Source organism: Balaenoptera acutorostrata, chromosome 4, assembly GCF_949987535.1.
Source record: "Balaenoptera acutorostrata chromosome 4, mBalAcu1.1, whole genome shotgun sequence".
In the NCBI taxonomy this organism is placed as follows: domain Eukaryota; kingdom Metazoa; phylum Chordata; class Mammalia; order Artiodactyla; family Balaenopteridae; genus Balaenoptera; species Balaenoptera acutorostrata.
In genome coordinates, this window is record NC_080067.1 from 66,286,089 (window position 1) to 66,294,335 (window position 8,247).

The following is an 8,247-nucleotide window of genomic DNA, read 5'->3' on the forward strand; positions in this document are numbered from 1 at the left end:
GCTCCAGCCAGGTATCAAGGCTGAGCCTCTGAGGTGGCAGAGCTGAGTTCAGGACATTGGTCCACCAGAGACCTCCTGTCTCCATGTAATGTCAAACTGTGAAAGTTCTCCCAGAGATCTCCATCTCAATGCTAAGACCCAGCTCCACTCAACGACCAGAAAGCTCCACTGCTGGACATCCTATGCCAAACAACTAGCAAGGCAGGAACACAACCCCACCCATTAGCAGAGAGGCTGCCTAAAATCATAAGGCCACAGACATCCCAAAACACACCACCAGACGTGGTCCTACCCACCAGAAAGACAAGATCCAGCCTCATCCACCAGAACACAAGCACTAGTCCCCCCCCCCACCAGGAAGCCTACACAACCCACTGAACCAACCTTAGCCACTGGGGGCAGACACCAAAAACAATGGGAACTACGAACCTGCAGCCTGTGAAAAGGAAACCCCCAAACACAGTAACTTAAGCAAAATAAGACGGAGAAATACACAGCAGGTGAAGGAGCAAGGTTAAAACACACCAGACAAAACAAATGAGAAAATAGGCAGTCAACCTGAAAAAGAATTCAGAGTAATGATAGTAAAGATGATCCAAAATCTTGGAAAGAAAAAGGAGAAAATACAAGAAACATTTAACAAGGACCTAGAAGAAATAAAGAGCAAAAAAAAAAAAAAATGATGAAGAGCACAATAAATGAAATTTTAAATTCTGTAGAAGGAATCAAAAGCAGAATAACTGAGGCAGAAGAACGGATAAGTGACCTGGAAGATAAAATAGTGGAAATAACTACCTCAGAGCAGAATAAAGAAAAAAGAATGAAAAGAATTGAGGACAGTCTCAGAGACCTCTGGGACAACATTAAACACACCAACATTCGAATTATAGGGGTCCCAGAAGAAAAAGAGGGAAAAAAAGGGACTGGGAAAATATTTGAAGACATTATAGTTGAAAACTTCCCGAATATGGGAAAGGAAAGAGTCAGTCAAGTCCAGGAAGCGCAGAGAGTCCCATACAGCATAAATCCAAGGAGAAACATGCCAAAACACATATTAATCAAAGTATCAAAAATTAAATACAAAGAAAAATATTAAAAGCAACAAGGGAAAAACCTACAACCATGATTACTCTACCCAGCAAGGATCTCATTGAGATGCGACGGAGAAATTAAAACCTTTACAGACAAGCAAAAGCTAAGAGAATTCAGTACCACAAAACCAGCTTTACAACAAATGTTAAAGGAACTTCTCTAGGCAGGAAACACAAGAGAAGGAAAAGACCTACAATAACAAACCCAAAACAATTAAGAAGATGGTAATAGGAACATACATATCGATAATTACCTTAAATGTAAATGCTTAAATGTAAATGCTTCCACCAAAAGACATAGACTGGCTGAATGGATACAAACACAAGACCCATATATATGCTGTCTACAAGAAACACACTTCAGACCTAGGGACACATACAGACTGAAAGTGAGGGGATGGAAAAAGATATTCCATGCAAATGGAAATCAAAAGAAAGCTGGAGTAGCAATTCTCATATCAAACAAAATAGACTTTAAAATAAAGACTATTACAAGAGACAAAGAAGTACACTACACATTGATCAAATGATCAATCCAGGAAAAAGATAAAACAATTGTAAATATTTATGCATCCAGCATAGGAGCACCTCAATACAGAAGGCAAATGCTAACACATAAAAGGGGAAATCGACAGTAACACAATAATAGTGGGGGACTTTAACACCCCACTTTCACCAATGGACACATCATCCAAAATGAAAATAAATAAGGAAACACAAGCTTTAAGTGATACATTAAACAAGATGGACTTAATTAATATTTATAGGACATTCCATCCAAAAACAGCAGAGTACACTTTCTTCTCAAGTGCACACAGAACATTCTCCAGGATAGATCACATCTTAGGTCACAAATCAAGCCTTGGTAAATTCAAGAAAATTCAAATTGTATCAAGTATCTTTTCCGACCACAACGCTATGAGACTAGATATCAATTACAGGAAAAAATCTGTAAAAAATACAAACACATGGTGGCTAAACAATACTTTACTAAATAACCAAGAGATCACTGAAAAAATCAAAGAGGAAATCAAAAAATACCTAGAGACAAATTACAATGAAAACACGACGATCCAAACCCTATGGGATGCAGCAAAAGCAGTTCTAAGAGGGAAGTTTATAGCAATACAAGCCTACCTCAAGAAACAAGAAAGATCTCAAATAAACAATCTAACCTTACACCTAAAGGAACTAGAGAAAGAAGAACAAACAAAACCCAAAGTTAGTGGAAGGAAAGAAATCATAAAGATCAGTGCAGAAATAAATGAAATAGAAACAAAGAAAACAATAGCAAAGATCAATAAAACTAAAACCTGGTAATTTGAGAAGATAAACAAAATTGATAGACCTTTAGCCAGACTCATCAAGAAAAAGAGGGAGAGGACTCAAATCAATAAAATTACAAATGAAAAAGGAGAAGTTACCACAGACACCACAGAAATACAAAGCATCCTAAGAGACTACTACAGGCAACTCTTATGCCAATAAAATGGACAACCTGGAAGAAATGGACAAATTCTTAGAAAGGTATAACCTTCCAAGACTGAACCAGGAAGAAATAGAAAATATAAACAGACCAATCACAAGTAATGAAATTGAAACTGTGATTTAAAATCTTTCAACTAACAATCTTCCAGATGGCTTCACAGGTGAATTCTATGAAACATTTAGAGAAGAGCTAACACCCATCATTCTCAAACTCTTCCAAAAAATTGCAGAGGAAGGAACACTCCCAGCCTCACTCTATGAGGCCACCATCACCCTGACCAAAACCAGAAAAAAATACTACAAAAAAAGAAAATTACAGACCAATGTATCACTGATGAATATAGATGCAGAAATCCTCAACAAAATACTAGCAAACAGAATCCAGCAACACATTAAAAGGATCATACACCATGATCAAGTGGGATTTATCCCAGGGATGCAAGAATTCTTCAATATGTGCAAATCAATCAATGTGATACACCATATTAACAAATTGAAGGAGAAAAGCCATATGATCATCACAATAGATGCAGAAGAAGCTTTTGACAAAATTCAACACCCATTTGTGATAAAAACTCTCCAGAAAGTGGGCAAAGAGGGAACCTACCTCAACATAATAAAGGCCGTATACGACAAACCCACAGCAAATATCATTCTCAATGGTGAAAAACTGAAAACATTGCCTCTAAGATCAGGAACAAGACAAGGATGTCCACTCTCACCACTATTATTCAACATAGTTTTGGAAGTTTCAGCCACGGCAATCAGAGAAGAAAAAGAAATAAAAGGAATCCAAATTGGAAAAGAAGAAGTAAAACTGTTGCTGTTTGCAGATGACATGATACTATACATAGAGTATCCCAAAGACGCCACCAGGAAACTACTAGGGCTAATCAATGAATTTGGTAAAGTTGCAGGATACAAAATTAATGCAGAGAAATCTCTTGCATTCCTATACACTAACAACGAAAGATCAGAAAGAGAAATTAAGGAAACAATCCCACTCACCACTGCAACAAAAAGAATAAAATACTTGGAATAAACCTACCTAAGGAGGTAAAAGACCTGTACTCAGAAAACTATAAGGCACTGATTAAAGAAATCAAAGATGACACCAACAGATGTAGAGATATACCATGTTCTTGGATTGGAAGAATCAATATTGTGAAAATGACTATACTACCCAAAGCAATCTACAGATTCAATGCAATCCCTATCAAATTACCAGTGGCATTTTTTTACAGAACTAGAACAAAAAATCTTAAAATGAATGTGGAGACACAAAAGACCCCGAATAGCCAAAGCAGTCTTGAGGGAAAAAAACGGAGCTGGCGGAATCAGACTCCCTGACTTGAGACTATACTACAAAGCCACAGTAATGAAGACAACATGGTACTGGCCAAAAACAGAAATATGGATCAATGGAACAGGATAGAAAGCCCAGAGATAAACCCATGAAACTATGGGCAACTAATCTATGACAAAGGAGGCAAGGATATACAATGGAGAAAAGACAGTCTCTTCAATAAGTGGCGCTGGGAAAACTGGACAGTTACATGTAAAAGAATGAAATTAGAACACTCTAACACCATACACAAAAATAAACTCAAAATGGATTCGAGACCTAAATGTAAAACCAGACACTATAAAACTCTTAGAGGAAAACATAGGAAGAACACACTTTGACGTAAATCACAGCAAGATCTTTTTTGATCCACTTCCTAGAGTAATGGAAATAAAAACAAAAATAAACAAATGGGACCTAATGAAACATTAAAAGCTTTTGCAAAGCAAAGGAAACAACAAACAAGATGAAAAGACAACCCTCAGAATGGGAGAAAATATTTGCAAACGAACCAACTAACAAAGGATTAATCTCCAAAATTTACAAGCAGCTCATGCAGCTCAATACCAAAAAAACAAACAACCCAATCCAAAAATGGGCAGAGGACCTAAATAGACATTTCTCCAAAGAAGATATACAGATTGCCAACAAACACAGGAAAGGATGCTCAACATCACTAATCATTAGAGAGATGCAAATCAAAACTACAATGAGGTATCACCTCACACCAGTCAGAATGGCCATCATCAAAAAATCCACAAACAATAAATGTTGGAGAAGGTGTGGAGAAAAGGGAACCCTCTTGCACTGTTGGTGGGAATGTAAATTGATACAGCCACTATGGAGAACAGTATGGATGTTCCTTAAAAAACTACAAATAGAACTACCATACGACCCAGCAATCCTACTCCTGGGCATATACCCTGATAAAACCATAATTCAGAAAGAGTCATGTACCACAATGTTCATTGCAGCACTATTTACGATAGCCAGGACATGGAAGCAACCTAACTGTTCATCAACAGATGAATGGATAAAGAAGAGGTGGGACATATATACAATGGAATATTACTCAGCCATAAAAAGAAATGAAATTGAGTTATTTGTAGTGAGGTGGATGGATCTAGAGACTGTCATACAGAGTGAAGTAATTCAGAAAGAGAAAAACAAATACCATATGCTAACACATATATATGGAATCTAAAAAAAAAAAAAATGGTTCTGAAGAACCCTAGGGACAGGTCAGGAATAAAGACACAGACATAGAGAATGGACTTGACACCGGGAGGGGGAAGGGTAAGATGGGCCGAAGTGAGAGAGTGGCATGGACATATATACACTACCAAATGTAAAATAGATAGCTAGTGGGAAGCAGCCACATAGCACAGGGAGATCAGCTCAGTGCTTTGTGACCACCTAGAGGGGTGGGATAACGGAGGGTGGGAGGGAGACACAAGAGGGAGGAGACATGGGGATATATATGTGATAGCTACATACATATATAGATAGATACATATATATATGTATAGCTGATTCACTTTGTTATAAAGCAGAAACTAACACACCATTGTAAAGCAATTATACTCCAATAAAGATGTTAAAAATATGTATAAATATCAAAACATTATGTTGTACACCTAAAATTAAAATAATGTTGAATGTTAATTATACCTTAGTTAAAAAAAATAGAAAAAAAGACAAACAATAAATAGGTTCACAAACACTAAATAAATTAATAAAATAAAAGCAGGCAAAAAGAAAAAACATATTCTCTGCAAAGGAGCAACAATAAGATGAACAACCATCTTCTTAACAGAAACATAAAAGTCAGAAGATAATGTGCTAAAAGAGAATAACAATAACTTAGAGTTTTATATTCACCAAAAATATGCTTCAGAGATGAAAGCAAAATAAATTTAGATTCAGACATACAAAAATTGGGTGAATTCATCCCTAGCCAACCTGCATTAAAGGAAATGCCAATGGCTATTCTTCAGGCAGAAAGGCAAATAATCCCAGATGGACGCTCAAAGGTGCAAGAAAAAAAAATGAAGAACAACAGGATAATGTGTGGATAAATATAAATGAATATTTTCTATGTAAACAAGAATATTGTCTTATGGGTGTTAAATTGATACATTGCAGAAATAGCACAGAAGTCAAGAGAATAACAGAGTCAAAGTGTTCTAAAACCTTTGTATCTAAGACAGTGGCTCTCAAAGTGTACCTCTTAGGTCAGCATCATTAACATCTTAGTAAATTGTTAGAAATGCAGATTCTCAGGCCTCACCCCAGACCTGCTAAATCAGAAACCCAGGGCCTAGCAATCTGTGTCTTAATAAATGCTCAAGGCAATTCTGAATCCATACTCTCAAGTTTGAATGCATGCATAAGTTTGAGAACTACTAAGTTACATAGAAATTTAATGATTCAAGTAACTGCTACCTCTTGAGTAACCACCTAAGATTGGTATTTATGCCACTTTTTCACACCATACATTGTTAATTTGTGTCTTCTCTCTGCTTTTCTCAGTCTAACTGGAGGTTTATCAATTTTACTGATCTCCTCAAATAACCAGTTTTGATTTAATTGATTTTTCTCTATTGTTTTCTGTTTCCTATTTCACTGATTTCTGCTATGTTTATTTTATCCCCCTTATTCTCCTTACTTTGGGCTTGGTTTTCTCCTCTTTTTCTGGTTTCTTAAGGTAGATGCTGATAAAGGACATCCACAAAAAAACTTACATTTAATATCATCCATAGTGATAAAGGACTGAATGCTTTCCCCCAAGATCAGAAACGAGACAAGGATGTCCACTCTCATTTCTGCTATTCTACATCATAATGGAAATCCAATGGAATAAAGCAAGAAAAAGAAATAAAAGGCATTCATATTGGAAATAAGCCTTCCCTTATCTGCAGAAGACATAATTTTCTATGTAGTAAATTCTAAAGAATATACCAAAAAAAAAAAAGAGTGAACTATGGGTTTTGTAAGATTGAAAGATATAAAATCAATCTAAAAAATGTCAGTTGTAATTCTATATACTAGTAGAAAACAATTGGAAATTTAAATTTAAATGCAGAATTATTTACAATAGCATCAAAAACTTGAAATGCTTAGGAATAAATCTAGCAAAATAGTGCAAAAGCCATAAACTCTGAAAAGTATAAAACAGTACTAAGAAAAATTAAAGAACTAAATAAATGTACTGAGCTCACAGGCCAGACTATTCAGTATTATTATGATATCAATTCTTGCCAAATGGATCTATGGATTCAACACATTCCCAATCAATATCCCAGCAGGCTTTTTTGTAGAAATAGATTAGCTGATTCTAATTTTATATGGAAAAGAAAAGACCTAGAATAACCTATTTCCTCACCAGCCGCCAACAGAGTTCCTATATCCAAATTTCATACTATTACATGGTTTAGAACTTACCCCCAACTAAATCTATTTGTCCTATTTGTACTCATTATTTAATCTACTGTACATTGAATGAGTATACATTCTTTAAACCATATGCAGTCACAGTATATTAAGAGCATTGGTTAACATAAATACATTTTATTAAAATAACTTTCCCTTCTTGATTAGCTTGTTGGGAAGAATCAAGAAATTCATATATCAATATGTGAATTTACTGTATAATCATTTGTTAAGAAAATAAAAGTGTGAATCTATATTTTCTCATTCATAAGCAATGGAAGTAATGAGTCTATTCTTTTCCATATTTTTCACAGCAGCTTCTGTTACTAACATCTGCTGCTCTTTATATGATGTTCACGTGAAAATATACACCAGTTATTATAAGCTTCATCAGGAAGATAGGTAGAACATGTTGAACAAAAACCTTAAAATATGACTAGCAAGACCTTTTTTTTTTCTTTTCCATTATGGTTTTTACAGGATACTGAATATATTTCCCTGAGCTATATAGTAGGACCTTGTTGTTTATGTATTTTATATGTAGTAGTTTGTATCTGCTAAACCCAAACTCCTAATTTATCCCTCCCCCTTCCCCTTTGGCAACCATAAGTTTGTTTTCTATGTCTGTGAGTCTGTTTCTGTTTTGTAAATAAGTTCATTTGTGTCATAGTTTAGATTCCACATTTAAGTGATATCATATGGTATTTGTCTTTTTCTGACTTACTTCACTTAGTATGATAATTTCTAGGTCCATCCATGTTGCTGTAAACGGCATTATTTCTTTTTTTTATGGCTGAGTAATATTCCATTGTATATATATACCACATTTTTTTTTTTTTTGGCTGCATTGGGTCTTTGTTACTGCATGTGGGCTTTCTCTAGTTGTAACAA